Genomic DNA, 19359 nt, shown 5'->3' on the forward strand with positions numbered 1-19359 from the left:
AAAGTTCGGTTCCAGACCATCACAATAAAGTAGGTATCACGATAAAGTGAGTCAAATAAATTTTTTGGTTTGCCAATGCATATAAAAGTTATGTTCATTCTATCCTGTAGTTTATTAACTGTGCAATAGCATTATGTCTAAAAAATAATGTACTTACCTTAATTTAAAAATACTTTATTGCTAGAAAAGGCTAACTATCATGTTAGCTCACAGGGAGTTATAATCGTTTTGCTGGTGAAAGGTCTCACCTCCATGTCGATGGCTGCTGACTGATCAGGTGGTGGTTGCTGAAGGTTGGGGTGGCTGTGGCAATTTCTAAAAAGAAGACAACAATGAAGTTTCCCCATTGATTGACTTTTCCTTTCACAAACAATTTCCCTGTAGCATGCAATACTGCTTAATAGCATTTTACCTACAGTAGAATGTCTTCCAAAATTGGAGTCAATCCTCTCAAACCCTTCCACTGCTTTATCAGCTAAGTTGATGTAATATTCTAAATCCTTTGTCGTCATTTCAACAATCTTCACAGCACCTTCATCAGGAGTAGATTCCATTTCAAGAAACCACTTTCTCTGCTCATCCATAAGAAGCAACTCATTTGTTTAAGTTTTATCATGAGATTGTACCAATTCAGTCACAACTTAAGACTCCACTTCTACTCTTGCTCTTTCCATCACAACTGCACTTCCTCCACCAAAGTTTTAAACCTCTCCAAGTCACCCATGAGGGTTGGAATCAACTTCTTCCGAATGCATAATATTATTTTGACATCTTCTCATGAATCATAAATGTTTTTAAATGCATCTAGAATGGTAACCCTCTCCAGAAGGTTTTCGGTTTACTTTTCCCAGATCCATCAGAAGAATCTATGGCAGAAGAACCTTATGAAATGTATTTCTTAAATAATAAGACTTGAAAGTCAAAATTACTCCTTGATCCATGGGCTGCGGGCATGACTACAACGTTAAGCTCCTTATACATCACCATCAGAGCTCTTGCATGACCAAGGGAATTGTCAATGACCAATGAAATGTCAATATTTTGAAAGGAACCTTTTTTTTTCTGAGCAGTATGTCTTAACAGTGGGCTTAAAATATTTAGTAAACGTTGTAAACAGATGTGCAGTCATCCAGGCTTCATTGGTCCATTTATAGAGCATAAGCAGAGCAGATTTAGTATAATTCTTAAGGGCCCTAGGATTTTTGGAATAGTAAATGAGTACTGGCTTCAACTTCAAGTCACCAGCTACATTAGCTTCCAACAAGTGTCAGCCTGTCGTTTGAAGCTGTGAAGCCAGGCATTGACTTCTCCTCTCTAGCTATGAAAGTCCCGCATGACATCTTACAAAAGAAGGCTGTTTCCTCTACACTGAAAATGTATTGTTTAGTGTAGCCACCTTCATTAATTATCTTGGCTAGATCTTCTGGAGAACTTGCTGCGGCTTCTACATCAGCACCTGCTGCCTCACTTTGCACTTGTATGTCATGGAGATGGGTTTGTTTTTTTTTTTTACTTGAACCTCAGAAACCAGCATCAGTTAGCTTTAAACTTCTTCTGAAGCTTCCTCACCTCTCCCAACCTTCATGGAGTTGAAGAGAGTTATTAGGACCTTGTTCTGGATTAGGCTTTGGCTTAAGGGAATGTTGTGACTGGTCTGATCTTCTTTCCAGACCACTCAAACTTTCTTCATCTCAACAATAAGGCTGTTTCACTCTCTTATCATTCATGTATTCTCTAGAAGAGCACTTAAAAAAAATTTTTTTTAATGTTTATTTTTGACAGAAAAACAGAGCGTGAGTGGGGGAGGGGCAGAGAGAAAGGGAGACACAGAATCCAAAGCAGGCTCCAGGCTCCATTCTGTCAGCACAGAACCCGACGTGGGTCTCAAACTCACAAACCATGAGATCATGAGCTGAAGTTGGACACAGAGCCACCCAGGCACCCCTAGGGTAGCACTTTTAATTTCCTTCAAGAAATTATACTTTGCATCACAAGTTGGCTGTTTGGTACAATAGGTCTAGCTTTTGGTCTATATTGGCTTTTGGCATGCCTTCCTCACTAAACTTAATCATTTCTAGCTTTTGATTTAAAGTAAGAGATGTGGGACACTTCCTTTCGCTTGAACACTTAGAAGCCATTGTAGGGTTATTAATTTGCCTAATTTCAATATTGTTGTGTCTCAGGGAGTAGGGAGGCCTTAGAAGAGGGAGAGAGATGAGGGAACAGTAGGTCAGTAGAGCAGTCAGAACACACACAACATTTATTGCTACGTTACCTGTCTTATATGGGTACCGTAGATGAGGCCCCCAAACAAAACAGAAACGTCAAAGGTCACTGACCACAGATCACCATAACAAATACAATAATAATTAAAAGTTTGAAATATTGCAAGAATTACCAAAATGTGACAGGCACTAAGTGAGCAAATACTATTGGAAAAATGTGCCAATAGATTCGCTCGACCCAGGGTTGCCATAAATCTTCAATTTATAAAAGCTGCATTATCTGCAAAGTGAAATAAAATGATTTATGCCTATGAGTATGTATTTTAATTTTTTCCAGCTTTCTTGTGGTCTAGTTAACATAAAATTATACATACTTCAGGTGTTCAATGTGTGGTTTGATTTACATATACATTGTGAACTGATTACAACAATCAAGCTAATTAGCACAGCCATCACCCCACATCACTACCTTTTTTGATTTGTTGGTGTGGTGAGCACACTTAAGATCCACTCTGTTAGCAAATTTCAGCATACAACACAGTATTATTAACTATGCTCATCAACCTGTGCATTAGATCCAATAACTCAGCCATTTTATAATTGAAAGTTTGTATTCTTTGACCCACCTCTCCTCATACTCTTTTATAGTTTGTGCTATAAGAGTGGACATAAATAGGAATGGCTTTTTAATCAAATTCTTTTTTTTAATCATTCAAATCCGAATCTCAAAAATAGTCAATATGGAGACAATAGCAATGAATCTCCAAAATTAATGCTAAGATTTCATTCCTCTGATGAAATTAGGGGAAAAAATCATCTCATGAGATACTCTCATCTAAAACAATAATTAACAAATAATCAACTTGATTCCACAGATCTTCTGATTGTTTTCAATGGTCCAGACATTTATAATAGCAATGAACCATTAATAATGAACATTACTAAGTCCTTGTTTTCTAGGAGCTTGTTCTCAGGAGAAAATCCCTATTTGATGGAGATGAGACACTGAGATGATACAAGTAAATAAAACAGGATCAGATAGTGAGAAGTATAAAGGAAACATTAAAGCTATGTGTGTGATAAAGAGATTACCTTGGATTAAAAGATTTAACAACACCCAAGCTCAAAAAACAAAATGAAACCTACCAATGTATGGTCTCAGAAATGGCAACCACTGCTATAACTTAGAAAAAAGAAAATAAAAAAATAAAAATTGAATCAAGTTTTATTTGGTGTTTAGCTCTGTTATCAGATGCCCTTGGGTTAGCAGTGACCTAAGAATAAGACTTTGTCATCAAATTTCTACTACTATCCCGGGGCAAGGATTATTATCTTTTAGATTATGTCAGGTATTTTCCTCTACTAAGCTATTTATTTATGCATCAGGGTAGTTTCTTGAAGATAGCTGTTAAGGTTATCTAACTCTCTGGTTGCTTGCATTAACCCCATACTTATCTGGCAACCTTTTCATTTTGATTTCTTGCCTGGATTTGCCTTTTAGAAGACAATGCACAGTGACAAAGACTATGGCAACCTACGTATCAGTTTCTGTTTCAGAGTGTTTTTTTAATGTTTATTTTATTTTTGAGAAAGAGACACAGCATGAGTGGGTGAGGGGCAGAGAGAGAGAGAGAGAGAATCTGAAGCAGGTTCCTGACTCTGAGCTGTCAGCACAGAGCCCAGTGTGGTGCTTGAACTCATGAACCATGAGTCGAAGTCGGACGCTTAACTGACTGAGCCACCCAGGTGCCCCTCAGCGTCTCTGTATGATTAGTAAATTCACGTCCTGGTTTATACCTAAGTCTTTCAAAAGTGTAGGTAGCATGAATTAAATTTTCACAATTGATCATGTCAGGCTGATCTGCAATTCTAAAATTCAAACCTTAGACTTTGAGTGACCCTTTCTCCTACTACAGCCATTCTAATAGCCAGATGGTGTCTCGACCTCTTTTTAGAATTAAAAAGGAGCTACTACCTCCAGCAATTGCACTACTAGGTATTTATCTAGAGAATTTACCCAAAAATACTAATTCAAAGGGATACATGAACCTCAACATTTATAGCAGCAATATTCACAATAGCCAAATCATGGAAACAGCCCTAATGTCCATCGACTGATGAACAGATGAAGAAAATGTGGTATATATACAACAGAATATTACTCAACCATAAAAATGAATGAAATCTTCCCATGTGCAATGTCATGGATAGAGCTAGAGAGTATTATGTTAAGCAAAGTAAGTCAGAGAAAGACAAATACCATATGATTTCACTTATGTGTAGAATTTAAGAAAAAACAAATGAGGAAAATAAAACAAACACGGGGGAAAGGAGAGAGAGAGGCAAACTAAGAAACAGACTCTTAACTATAGAGAACAAACTGATGGTTACCAGAGGGAAGGTGTGTGGGGAGATGGGTTAAATATATGATGGGGATTAAGGAGTACACTTGTGATGAGCACTGGGTGTTGTATGTGTTGAATCACTAAGTTGTACACCTGAAACTAATATTGCATTGTATGTTAACTAACTGGAATTTAAATAAAAACTTTCAAATGTATAGTTAACACTATGGTGGTGATTATCTGGCAATATACAAGTGCATTAAATCACCATATTGCATACCTTAAACTTACACGATGTTATATGTCAATTATATCTCAATAAAGCTAGGAAAGAAAGAACTTAAAAGTTAAGCAAGAGACTGCATACTTAGTTCCTCCTCCCCTTTGTAAAATGGCTAAATAATGACAGAACTTTTCCTAGAAAGTGAGGAATATTTCCACAACATATTTTAGAAGAAGACTAACACTTTTCTTTATAGTGATAACACAATTTGACTATTATAGGTTAGTGTTGACCAATAGCTTTAAAAAAAGTCAACAACGCTTCCATTAATGGTATTCTTTGGTCAAATATTCTTAAATAAATTCATGTTATTAGAAAAAACTTGTTACAGCTTACTCCGTTAAACATATTAGGAAACCCTGCCATACCAAGATTGTTTTTCTTTTTTGACAGAGAAAGATCAGTAAGAACATGTGCCATTAAACACTCAGGGCTCAAAAATGATAAAGGAGCTCCGAAAATTTGCCTCTCCATAAAAACAATGAATACAATGGCAAAAATTGTCAGAACTGACTTTTTTAGAACTAGAAACTTTACAATAACCCAAGGGACATTTACTCAAGAAAAAGGGCTGAATCCCAATAGGAATGACAAGTTTTGTGGCATTTTAAATTGTCCTAATACTATCCCTTATGCCCAGCTTGCAGCCTTGAAGAAAAAGCAGCCCACATTCTTGGTACCAGAGAGTGCAGAACAGACCTGGAGCTCTTTCAAAGCTTCCTTCTGGGGGCGCCTGGGTGGCGCAGTCGGTTAAGCGTCCGACTTCAGCCAGGTCACGATCTCGTGGTCTGTGAGTTCGAGCCCCGCGTCGGGCTCTGGGCTGATGGCTCAGAGCCTGGAGCCTGCTTCAGATTCTGTGTCTCCCTCTCTCTCTGACCCTCCCCTGCTCACTCTCTGTCTCTGTCTCTCAAAAATGAATAAACGTTAAAAAAAAAATTTTTTTTTAAAAAGCTTCCTTCTGAAAGAATTGTAATTGTTTTACTACTCAGGTGGTTCCAGTGACGTCCTAGGTCTTATCTTTATTTGACCTGACTAAAGCTCACCCATCTAGTGCTAAAAACCTCCCTGTGGAGTCATTTGTCAAAAACATTTGCTGGCTAATGATTTAATCACAGCTGGCTGAAGTGATGAATAACAGGACAAACAATAGGTTAACTAAAAAGTTTAAAAGAAAAATCTGACAAATAAGATATTCATTATGGCTTTTAAAATCTCTAACATATTCCTGGGAACCAAGAAAACCACGCATATGTGCAAGCCCATGCACATGCTCGAAATGAAAAAGACCTGAGAAATCCCTAAGCTCTCAACTCTGGCTGACCTTGTGGCTCTGTACAAGCAAGAAGTGAGGATTAAGGCAGAGTCTAAATTACCTAGTTTAGTGTGGAAGGTGGGTCTCTATATGCGCTCAGAGCCCTAGCCAAGACTCTTTTATTGGGAGATTTATTGGCTGCAGATGTTTAAGGAAATCTCGGTCTATTCAATAGTGATGACTAAGCTGAACAGAGACTTTGGTGGCCACACATTACGAAGAATACACACTTTACAGGATTTGTTTATCAAAGTCATTAAACAACTAAAACAATTAGCAACAATAAGTCTTGGGGAGGGGACGGAGTGATTTCCAGAGATGCCACTATTTAAAATGCCCAGTTTTCAACAAAGACATACCATACATACAAAGAAAAAACAAAGTATGACCTATACCCAATATAAAAAAAAAAAAAAAGTCAATAGAAACTACCTGAGGAAGCCTGGATGTTGGATCTACTGGAGAAGGACTTTATCAGCTATTTTAAATATGTGCAAAGAGCTAAAGGAAATCATGTCTGAAGAGCCAAAGAAAAGTATAAGAATGTTTTGCCATATAGCAAATATCAATAAAAAGATAAAAATTATAAAAAGGAACCAAATAAAAATCCTGATGTTGGAAAGTACAATAACTAAAGTAAAAATTCACTAGAATGGCTTACCAGCATATTTGAGCAGGCCAAAAGAAATCAATAAATATGAAGATAAATCAAATGAGGGAAAGAAAAAATAAGGAAAAATGAGCAGATCTTTAGAAACCTATGGGACACCCTGAAGTTTACCAACATACATGTAATGGGAGTCCTAAAAGGAGAGGTGAGTAAGTGCTAGAAAGAATATTTGAAGAAATGATGGACAAAATTTTTCCAAATTTGATGAAAATTAATCTATGCATCCAAGAAATTAACAACTGCAAGTTGTTAAACTTAAAAAGATAAAGAGTGTCCATCAACTGATGAATGGATAAAGAAAATGTGGTTTATATACACAATGGAATATTACGTGGCAATGAGAAAAAATGAAATATGGCCTTTTGTAGCAACGTGGATGGAACTGGAGAGTGTGATGCTAAGTGAAATAAGCCATACAGAGAAAGACAGATACCATATGGTTTCACTCTTATGTGGATCCTGAGAAACTTAACAGAAACCCATGGGGGAGGGGAAGGAAAAAAAAAAAGAGGTTAGAATGGGAGAGAGCCAAAGCATAAGAGACTGTTAAAAACTGAGAACTGAGGGTTGATGGGGGGTGGGAGGGAGGAGAGGGTGGGTGATGGGTATTGAGGAGGGCACCTTTTGGGATGAGCACTGGGTGTTGTATGGAAACCAATTTGTCAATAAATTTCATAAAAAAAAAAAAAAAAAGATAAAGAGGATAAACTTAAAGAGAGCCACACCTAGACTGGTCATAATTAAGGTCAGAGAATCTTGAAAGCAGCAAAAACAAAGTGACTCAGTAGGTATAAAGAATCCTCAATAAGATTAATAGATATAGATTTCTTATGAGTTAGGAAGCCAGCTAATAAAACTTATTAGAAAGAATATAAAATAAAAGTAAGGACTTTTTGTGCATGGATTTGATGTTATCAGTTTTGTTTACTTGGGTTTTTTTTAAATTGTTTTTAATTTTACTTTTTTCTTTTTACCTTTGGATTCCCCTTACCCATTTCTCCCACCGTATGTCCCACTTCTAGAAATCACAGATCTGTTCTCTGTATCTATGAGCTTGTTGAGGTATTTCTGTTTGTTTCTTTTTTAGAATCCACATATAAGAGAGATTTTACAGTATTTGACTCTCTGTATATATTTCACTTAGCATAATGACCTCAAGGTCCATATATGTTGTTGCAAATAAAAAGATTTCACTTTTTTATGGCTGAATAATATTCCATTGTCTGTATATACCACTACTTATTTATCTATTCATCCATTGATGATCACTTAAGTTTTTTCCATATTTTGGCTATTGTAAATAATGCTGCAGTGAACAAATGGGGGTGCATTTTTTTTTTAGTTAGTATTTTTGTTTTCGTCAGATAAATACCCAGAAATGGAACTGTTGGATTATATGGTAGTTCTAATTTTAATTTTTTGATGTATCTCCATCCTGTTTTCTATAGTTCCACCAATTTATATTCTCACCAACAGTGCATGAGGGTTCCTTTTTCTCCACATCTTCAACACTTATTATATCTTGCCTTTTTTATACTAGCCATCCTTACTGGTTGAGGTGATATTTAGTTATGGTTTTGATTTGCATTTCTCTGATGATTAATGATGCTCAGCATTTTTTCATGTACCTGTTGGCAATCTGTATGTCTTTTCTGGACAAATGTCTGTTTATATCTTCTGCCCTTTAAAAATATTTAATTGGGCCACCTGGGTGGCTCAGTTGGTTGCGCAACCGACTTCGGCTCAGGTCATAATCTTGCAGTTGGTGAGTTCAAGCCCCACGTCGGGCTCTGTGCTGACAGCTCAGAGCCTGGAGCCTGCTTCGGATTCTGTGTTTCCCCCTCTCTCTGCCCCTCCCCTGCTCACACTCTGTGTCTCTCTGTCTCTCAATAATAAATAAATGTTAAAAAAAAAAATTTTTTTTAACATTTAAGTCCAGTGTAGGTGACATACAGTGTTACAGAATTACAACACAGTTATTCAAAACTTCCATATACGACTCAGTGCTCATCAAGATAAGTATCCTCTTAATCCCCTTCACCTAGTGCACCATCCTCCCACCCACCTCCCTTCTGGTAACCGCATGTTTGTTCTCTATAAAGAATTTTTTTGGGGGGTATCAGACTCTTGGTTTCAACTCAGGTCATAATCTCCTGGTTTTGTGAGTTCAAGCCCTGCATTGGGCTCTGTGCTGACAGCATGGAGCCTGCTTGAGATTCTGTCTCTCTCTTGCTCTGTCCTTTCTCCACTCGTGCTGTGTCTCTCTCAAAATAAATAAATAAATTTAAAAAAAGAGAGAGAGAGAGAAACTGTTCTTTGGTTTATCTCTTTTTGCCCCTTTGTTCACTGCTTTCTTTTTTTTTTTTTTTTATGTTTATTTTTGAGAGAGAGACAGAGTGCAAACAGGGAAGAGGCAGAGAGGGCAGGAGACACAGAATTGGAAGCAGGGTCCAGGCTCTGAGCTGTCAGCACAGAGCCCAACGTGGGGCTCAAACCCACAAACCATGAGATCGTGACCTGAGCCAAAGTTGGATGCTTAACCACCTGGGCCACCCAGGTGCCCCCACTGTTTTGTTTCTTAAAATCCACCCTGTGAGTGGAATCATATGGTATTTGTCTTTCTCTGATTTATTTAACTTAGCATTCTACTCTCTAGATCCAACCATGTTGCTGCAAATGGCAAGATTTCATTCTTTTTTATGGCTGAATATTTCAGTGTGTGTGTGTTTCTGTGTGTCTGTGTGTGTTTATCACATTGTCTTTAACCTTGAGTGTCTATTCATATCTTCTACCAATTTTTTAATTGGATTTTTTTCTATTGAGTTATATGAGTTCTTTATACGTTTGGATATTAACCCCTTACCATAAATATGATTTGCAAGTATTTTCTCCCAATTAGTAGGGTGCCTTTTCCTTTTGTGGATGACTTCTTTCCTATACAAAAGCTTTTTGGCATTATGTAGGTTTCATAGTTTGGTTTTGCTCTGTTGCTTTGTGTGTGTGTGTGTGTGTGTCAGATTCAAAATATCATCACCAAGACCTAAGTTAGGGAACTTACCACCTATGTTTTCTTCTAGGAGTCTTACAGTTTCAGGTGTTATTTCTTTTCTTTCTTTCTTTTTTTTTTTTTAAGTTTATTTATTTTGAGAGAGAAAGCCTAAGCATGGGAGGTACAGAAAGAGTAGGAGAGAAGGAATACCAAGCAGGCTCTGTGCTACAGAGTGCAGAGCTTGACATGGGGCTCGATCACATGAACCATGAGCTCATGGCCTCAGCCAAAATCAAGAGTCAGACACTCAACTGACTGAGCCACCTACACAGCCTCTGGTCTTATTTTCAAGTCTTTATTTTGAGTTAATTTTTATATATGGTGTAAGGTAGTAGTTTAGTTTTATTCTTGCATATAGGTGTACAGTTTTCCCAACACCATTTATTGAAGAGACTTTCTTTCTCTTATTGTACATTTCTTGGCTCCCATATCATAAATTAATTGACCACATATGCATGGGCTTATTTCTGGGCTCTCTATTCTGTTCCAGTGATCTATATGTTTATTTTATGCCAATACCATACTGTTTTGATTACCATAGCTTTGTAATGTACTTTGAAATTAGGGAGCATGATGCCTCCAGCTTTGTTCTTTTCTCAAAATGGCTTTGGCTATTTGTTTTTTTGTGTGTATGTTTTTGTTTTTGTTTTTTGGTTTTTTTTGTGTGTGTGGTTCCATTCAAATTTTAGATTATTTGTACTATTTCTTTGAAAAATGCCATCATAATTTTGATAGTGATTGCATTAAACCTGTAGGTTGCTTTGGGTAGTATGGACATTATAACAATATTGATTCTTCTAGTCATGAGCATGATATAGCTTTCCATTTTTTGTGTTTTTTTTTTCACTTTTCTTTCACTATTGTCTTGTAGTTTTCAATATATAGGTTTTCCCATCCCTGGTTAAATTTATTCCTGGGTTTGTTTTTTTTTTATACAATTTATACAATTGTTTTCTTTATTCTCTTTCTAAGAGTTTATATCACTGTATAGAAACACAAGAGATTTGTGTCTGATCCAATTTGATTGATTTGATTAGAGAATTTAGTGCATTTACATTTAAATTAATACCTGATAAGTATGTACTTATTGCCATTTTGTTAATTGCTTATTTATATCCTGCAACTTACTTTTTTCACTTAATTGGTTCTCACAGTTTTTTTGTTGGGAGTCTTTAGGGCTTTTTTTATATGTACTACGTCATCTGCAAATAGTGACAGTTTTACTTCTTTCTTTTGGATGTCTTTTATTTCTTTTCCTTTTCTAATTGCTCTGGCTAGGACTTCCAATACTTGAATAAAAGTGGCAAGAGTGGTCATCTTTCTCTTTTTTCTGATCTTAGAAAAAAGGCTTTCATCTTTTCACCATGGAGTAAAAGCTGTGGGCCTGTCATACATGGCCTCTATTATATTGAGGTACATTTCTCCTATACCCACTTTGTTGAGAGTTTTCATCATAAGTGGATGTTGAACTTTGTCAAATGCTTTTTCTGCATCCACTGAGAAGACCATATGATTTTTATTCCTATTTTTGTTAATGCGGCATATCACATTCACTGATTAGCAGATGTTGAACCATCTTTGCAGGCCCGGAATAACTCCTACTTTATCAGTGTATGATCATTTTGATACATTATTGAATTCAGTTTGCTAATATTTGTTAAGGATTTTTGCATCTTGTTCATCAGGGGTACCAGCCTGTAATGTTCTTTTCCTGTGGCATCTTTGTCTGGTTTTGGTGTCAGAGTAATGCTGACATTATAAAGTAAGCTTAGAAGAGTTCCCTCCTATTTTTTGGAAGAGTATGAGAAGGATTTGTATTAATTCTTTTTTCAACTCATTAATGAAACCATCTGGTCCTGAACTTTTATTTGTTGGAAGGTTTTTGATTACTAATTCAACCTCCTTACTAGTAATCTGTTCAAATTTTCTATTTCATCATGATTGTATCCTTATATCTAAAGTGAGTCTCTTGTAGGCAGAATACAGATGGCTCTTGTTTGTTTTTGTTTTTGTTTTTGTTTTGTATCTATTCAGCCACTCTGTGTCTTATGATTATTTAGTCCATTTACATTTAAATTAATTACTGATAAGTATGTACTTATTGCCATTTTGTTAATTGTTTATGTTTTTGTAGTTCTTCTCTGTTCCTTTCTTCTTCCCTTGCTCTTTTTTTTCTTTTGTGGTTTGATGACTGTCTTTAGTGGTATACTTATATTCCTTTCTCTTTATCTTTTGTGTATTTACTATAGATTTTTGCTTTGTGGTAACAAGGCCTACATATAACAATTTATATCTATGACAGTCTATTTTAAATCGATAAAAACCTAAGTTTGATCCTATTCTAAAGCTTAGCATTTGTGGTCTCCCTCTCCTCCAATGTTTTCTGGTTTTGATGTCACATTTTACATCTTTTTATCTTGTGTATCCCTTGCAATCATAGTTATTTTTATTACTTTTGTCTTTTAAACTTGATACTAGGTTTATAAGTGACTAATCCACTACCTTTACAATGTATTTCACCTTCCCAGTAAGATTTATTTTTCATGTTTTCTTGTTACTAGTGTCCTTTCTTTTCAGCTTAAAGTTCCCTTAATATTCCTTGTGAGTTTGGTTAGTGGTGATGAACTCCTTTAGCTTATGCTCCCCAAGGAGATAAAGAAAAACTCTATCTCCCCTTCAGTTCTGAATGAAAACTTTGCCGAGTATTCTTGGTTGAAATTGTATTTTCATCCAGCTCTTTGAATATATTGTGTCACTCTCTTCTGGCCTGCAAAGTTTCTACTGAAAAACCTGCTTATAGTCTTATAGGCGTTCCTTTGCATGTAACAAGTTGTTTTTCTCGTGTTGCTTTTGATGTTCTCTCTTTGTCTTTAATTTTTGCCATTTTAATTACAAGGTATCTTGGTATAGGTTTCTTTGGATTCCCCTTATTTAGAATTTTCTGGGCTTCCTGAATCTGGATGTTTGTTTCCTTTCCTAGGTTAGAGAAGTTTTGGCCATTAGTTCTTCAAACAACATTTCTGCCTCTTTCTCTCTCTCTTCTCCTTCTAGGACTCCTATAATGCAAATTATAACCTGTTTGATGTTGTCCTATAAGTCCCTTACATTATCTTCACTTTTCATTTATTTATTTTTTTTTCTGCCCTGATTGGGTGAGTTCCACTGCCTTCTTCTGCTTAATATATTCTACTTTTGAACACTTCTAGTGTATTTTTCAGTTTAGTAATTGTATTATTCAGCTCTGTGACTTCTGTTTGGTGCTTTCTTATATTTTCCATCTCTTTTTTGAAATTTTCACTATGTACATTCATCCTCCTCCCCAGTTTGGTGAGTATCTTCATGACCATTACTTTGAACTCTGTGAGGCAAATTAATTATCTCTATTTCATTAAGGTTTTTTGTTTTTTTTTTTTCAGATTTTATCTTGTTCTTTTATAAGGAACATATTCATCTGTTTCTTCCTTTTGCTCAACTCTGTTGATTTCTTACAGTAGATGAAACAACCATCTCTCCCACTCCTGAAGGAGTAGCCTTGTGTAGAAGCCTTGTCATTCAGCTAACTCTGACCAGCTAACTGGTCATAAGCCAGCTAACTCTTTGTCATCTCTCAAACCTTTGTTCTACCCAAGCAGCCTATTACATTTTTAATAGCTCCCAGTAGCTGAGGATGTACCAAGACCTGTGAGTGTCCCTAAGGGGAGCATCTCAGCATGTAGATTCAGACTATTTAGAAGCCAGGCCCTCAGGCAGCAGCTTTTAAAAGTTTGCAAATATATATATAGTGTTGTGGGACTACAAGTGTTAAGTTCCACTGGTCAGGCAATCTGGCAGTATCCTCTGGGTAGCAGTCGCAAAAATAGGGGTTCATATGAGCAAATAAGTTCTTTTCCGGGAGATACTTGTGAACTGGAGCAAAGCAGAAGGAGAGCATCAAGATGGTGTTCACAGCCTATGCTCCTTGAAAGCAGCTTCATGGTTCACTAGGTGTGTGATAAACCTAAATCTTGATCCTTAGGTTAAAGCTCCAGGAAATGCCGAGGCCTCCTTCACAGAAAGACTAGGGGGTGTGCTTCAATCTGCTTTCTGTGCAGTGCCCTGAGAGTGGCAACCTGCTAAGAACCATCGTTCCCATTGCCAGTCCCACTGGACCCAGGAATGCAAGCCCCCATGGCCAAAAGAGATAGGCAGTCAAAGGCATCCCTTGGGTGCCAACTGCAAAACCAGGGTACTAGACAAGAAAATCAGATGCAAGATGGCAACAAAGGACCCTCCCACAGACGCACTGAGTCTATAGCTACAAATGGAACAATTTCCTCTTTAAAAAATCCCCTCTGAATGATGACTGTACATCAGGCAGATAAGAAAGGCACATCAAAACAGGTGGAAGAGGTGGGGATACAATTTACCATAATCCCCACCTCCAGCACAGAGACCCACAATGGGGAGAAAGCTTAAAGCCCACCACTTCTCCCCAAGGAGCAAAGGGTTTGAACCACCATGAGGCATCTCAACTTGCATCTTTATGAGCCCCCAAAACATCTAACTCTGAAAACAAAAAGGACTTGTGTCCCGAGACACATAGATTATAGTGACCAGGGAGATAGCTTTCATAGGCCTCTGCACTTAGTCTCCCCTACCCCAGGGCCCAGCTCAGAGGCAGCCAATTGCACCCAGACTTAGAGTAAAGGAGGCTTACCTGCTTATATTAAAGCTCTGGCCTGAGGGGCAAGTGTCTAATTTAATACATCTGGGAGCCAGCTGGAACATTCCTCAGGGACAGAGATTGGTGGGCACCATCTTTATGCTCTCCCTTTTCTGTGCTCCAGAGCACCAGGATCCCCAGAAGGGAGTTTTTACATGTGTGTGGTGCCCCGATCTTTGTGGCTGCTGCCCAGGATATACCTCTTGACTGTGTGGCTCTGGAGGCCAGGGGAGCTTGTGTTTCCAGTCCCATGCTATTGTAATAATTGGTGTCACCCAAGATTTGGAGCTCAATGTCTGTCTGGTGCCCCAATCTTTGTGGCTGCTACCAGGGGACACCTGTACATCACCTGGTTCTGGTGGCCAGTAGGACTTATGCTCATGGGTCCCACAGGACTGTAAGCAAAAGAGAAAGAGTTCTTAAACAGCAGTTCAACACCACTGAGGCACAGCAGGAGGCGACAAACCCAGCATCTAGGTCTTTCCGTGAAAGAGACCTTTCAGCTAATCATCAGAGCTGCAGCCTGAGGGGCAGGCTTCTAATTAAAAAGGGATCTAGGGGTTGACTAATCCTTTCCAGAGACCCAGAAGACAGACGCTATCTTTATCCTCTCCCTCTGCCCACTCCAGAGTGCCAGTCTGTCCTGTCCTGAAGGGGTGCTTTACATGCAGCTGGTGCCCTGGTTAATAGCTGATTTTTTAAAATCAGAAACCATGGAGGTTAGAAGGCAGTGGGAGGATATATTCAAACTGAATATATATATATATATATATAAACTGCTGAAAGAAAAAGAATGTCAACCAATAAATCCAACAAAACTATCCTTCAGTTAAGGAGAAAATATGACAGTCACAGAAAACAAAAGTTGAGAGAATTTGTGACTAGAAAATTTGCCCTATGAGAAAAAGATAAGAGTTCTTCCAGCTGAAATGAAAGAACACTAAAGAGTAACTCAAATCCATAGGAAGAAATAAAAAATTTCTAGTAAAGGCAACTACATAGGTAAATATAAAAGACATTATAAATATATTTTGTTTGTGGCTCTTTTTCTCTAAAAGACAAGTGCATAGAGCTATAATTAAAAATCTGTGTTGGTGGACATCCCATATGTAAGGATATCATTTGTATGACAATAATGGCACAAAGAAGGGGGCAGGGCAGAGTCCTATACAGAAACTATTGAAATTAAGTTAGTATTACTCCAAAGTAGATTTTTATAAGTTAAGATGTTAATTGTAATTCCCAGGGCACCATTACGAAAATAACTTTTAAAATATGGTAAAAGAAATGATAAGGAGGGTCACCTGGGTGGCTCAGCTGGTTAAGCATCTGACTCTTGATTTCGGCTCAGATCATGATCTCATGGGTTCATGAGTTTGAGCCTTGCATAGGGCTCTGAAATGACAATACAGAGCCTCCTTGGGATTTTTCTCTCTCCCTCCCTCTCTGCCCCTTCCCGGCTTGTTCTCTCTCTCTCTCTCTCTCAAAAAAATACATAAAACTTAAAAAGTAATGATAAGGAAATTTAAATACTACATGAGAATGTATCTATTGGCAGTCATAGAGGAAATGAGTAGCAAAAATGACAACATATGGAAAAATAAATAGCAAAATAACAGATGTAATTCCTACCTTCTCAATAATTACATTAAATGCAAATGGATTAAACACTCCAACTAAATGGAGACATTGGAAAATGGATAAAATTACATGATCCAACTGCATTCTTTCTAAAAGAGACTCACTTTATATTTAAAGATATGAATAGGTTGCCAGTAAATGGACTGAAAAAGATATACCATGCAAATGGTAACTAAAAGAGAGTTGGAGTAGGTATATGTACCAGACAATATAGATTTTGAGGCCAAAATTCTTACTATAAACAAAGGACTTCTTTTTATAATGCTAAAAGAGTCAACCTATCAAGAAAATATAACAATTATAAACAGATATGCATCTAACAACAGAGCTTTAAAGAACATGAAGCAAAAACAGACATAATTGAGAAAGAAAATAGGCAATTCAACAATAATTGTTGAAGACTTTACCTTGATGGCTTAGGTGGAAGATGACAAGGAAATAGAACACTTGAGCAGCACTATAAATCAAATAGACTTAACAGAATCTATAGACCACTCCACCCAACAATAGCAGAATACACATTCTTCTAAGCTCATGAGTAATTCTCTAAGACCATATGTTAGTCCATAAAAAAGGTATTAGTTTCCAGTGGCTGACGTAACAAATTGACACAATCTTGATAACTTAAAATAATAGAAATTAATTCCCCTAAAATTTTAGAGGTTAGAAGTCTAAAATCAGTACTATTGACCAAAATCAAGGCGTGGACATGGCTGTAACCCCTCTCCAAAATCTCTAGAGAATCCATTTCTTGCTCTAGCATCAATGCTGGTTGCCAGCATTTTTAGCTGGTGGCCACATCACTTCAATCTCTGCCTCCATCTTAACATTACCTTTAACATTTACCTTTACCTTAACATTAATTTTGTAGTCAATTTTTTCCGCCTCTCTCTTATAAAGATACATGCTATTATATTTAGGCCTCACCCGATAATTCAGGATAATTTCCTGATCTCAAATCCTTAGCTTAGTCACATTTGCAAAGACCCATTTACTGAAGAAAGTAGCATTTACCTGTTCCAACAAATAGGACAAATCTCAATAAATTTCAAAGGATTGAAATCATACAAAGCTAGTACTCTAGCCACAGGAGAATTAAATTAGAAAATAGTAAACTAGGGGTGCCTGGGTGGTTCAGTCGGTTAAGCATCTACTCTTAGTTTCAACTCAGGTCATGATCTCATGGTTTGTGAGTTTGAGCCCCACATCGGGTTCTGCACTCTCAGAGCAAAGTCTGCTCAGGATTCTCTCTCTCCCTCTCTCTCTGCCCCTCTCCTGTTCTCTCTGTCTCTTTCTCAAAATAAGTAAATAAAGTTTAAAATTTTTTAAAAAAATAACAGAAGGAAATTTGGGAAATTCACTAACATATATAAATTAAACAACACATTCTTAAATATATGATGATTCAAAAAGAAATCACAGGCAAATTATAAAATGCTTTGAGATGAATGAAAAACAAACGAAACTTAATGGGATGCAGCAAAAGCAGTGCCCAAAGTAGACACAAAAATCCACCCCCAAATTCTAGCAAACTGAATCCAGCAATATATAAAAAGGATTACACACGAAAACCAAGTAAAATTTATCCCGGGAATGCAAGATTGGTTCAATATACAAAAATCAGTGACTATAATACACCATTTAAATAGAGTAAAAGACAAAAACCACATGATTGATCCTATCAATAGATGCAGAGAAAACATTTCACAACATTCAATACTCTTCCATGATAAATTCACTCACAGATAAAGAATAGAAGGCAACATAATCTCATAAAGCATATCTGAAAAAATAAAAAAACAAAAACAACCCAGAACATCTTATGTAATGGTGAAAGCCTGAAAGCTCTTTCTCTAAGATCAGGAACACAGCAAGGATTTCCACTCTTGCCATTTCTATTCACACAAAACAAAAGAAGAAGCAGAGGAAGGAGGAGGAAGGGAGAAAAGGGAAGAGAGAAGAAAGAATGACGGGAGTAGCAGACAGGAGGGAGAGGAAGGGAAGGAAGGAAAGGAATCCAGGCTGGAAAGTGAAACTCTCTATTTACAATGACATGTCTCATTAATGGAAAACTCTAAGGAGTCCACATGCACAGAGGGAAAAATCATTATTAGAGCTAATAAACAAATTTAGCACCGTTGCAGTAAACAAGATCAACACATGAAAATAGGTTGTGTTTCTATACATTAGCAATGAGCGGTCTGAAAAGGAAACTAAGTCTCACTTACAATAGCATCAAAAAGAATAAAATACTAAGGAATAAATTTAATCAAAGAAGTACAAGATTATACACTAAAAACTACAAATCATTATTGAAAGAAATTAAAGCAGACAAATAAGTGGGAAGACAGTCTATGTTTATAGATTGTAAGCCTTAATGTTAAGGTGGCGATATTTTCTAAATGATCTACAGGTTCGGTAAAATCCTTAGCAAAATCACAACTGGCTTCTTTAAGTAGCAATGGACAAGTTGATCCCAAAATTCACATAGAAATGTAAGGGAACCAGAAAGCCAAAATAATCTTTAAAAAAGAAGATCAAATTCGGAGGGCTCCCACTTCCTGACTTAAAAACTTACTAAAACTACAGTAATCAAGACAATGTGGTCCTGGCATAAAGATAAATAATTGAGAAATTAACTTTCACATATACGGTCAGTTGATTTGCCAAGACTGTTTAAAAGGAGAAAGAATGGGGCGCCTGGGTGGCGCAGTCGGTTAAGCGTCTGACTTCAGCCAGGTCACGATCTCCTGGTCTGTGAGTTCGAGCCCCGCGTCGGGCTCTGGGCTGATGGCTCAGAGCCTGGAGCCTGTTTCCGATTCTGTCTCCCTCTCTCTCTGCCCCTCCCCCGTTCATGCTCTGTCTCTCTCTGTCCCAAAAATAAATAAACGTTAAAAAAAAATTAAAAAGAATAAATAAAAGGAGAAAGAATAGTCTTTTCAACAAATGGTGCTGGGACAACTGGATACTTACACACAAAAGAATGAAGTTGGACCCCCTACCTTACATCACATAGAAAAATAAACTCAAAATGGATGGAATACCTAAAGGTAAGAGCAAAATTACAGAACTCTTAGAAGAAAACGTCAGTGTTTTCTTTTTGAATGGGGCAAGTTTCCCAGGTATGACACC

The sequence above is a fragment of the Prionailurus bengalensis genome, chromosome B4, assembly GCF_016509475.1.
Source record: "Prionailurus bengalensis isolate Pbe53 chromosome B4, Fcat_Pben_1.1_paternal_pri, whole genome shotgun sequence".
In the NCBI taxonomy this organism is placed as follows: Eukaryota; Metazoa; Chordata; class Mammalia; order Carnivora; family Felidae; genus Prionailurus; species Prionailurus bengalensis.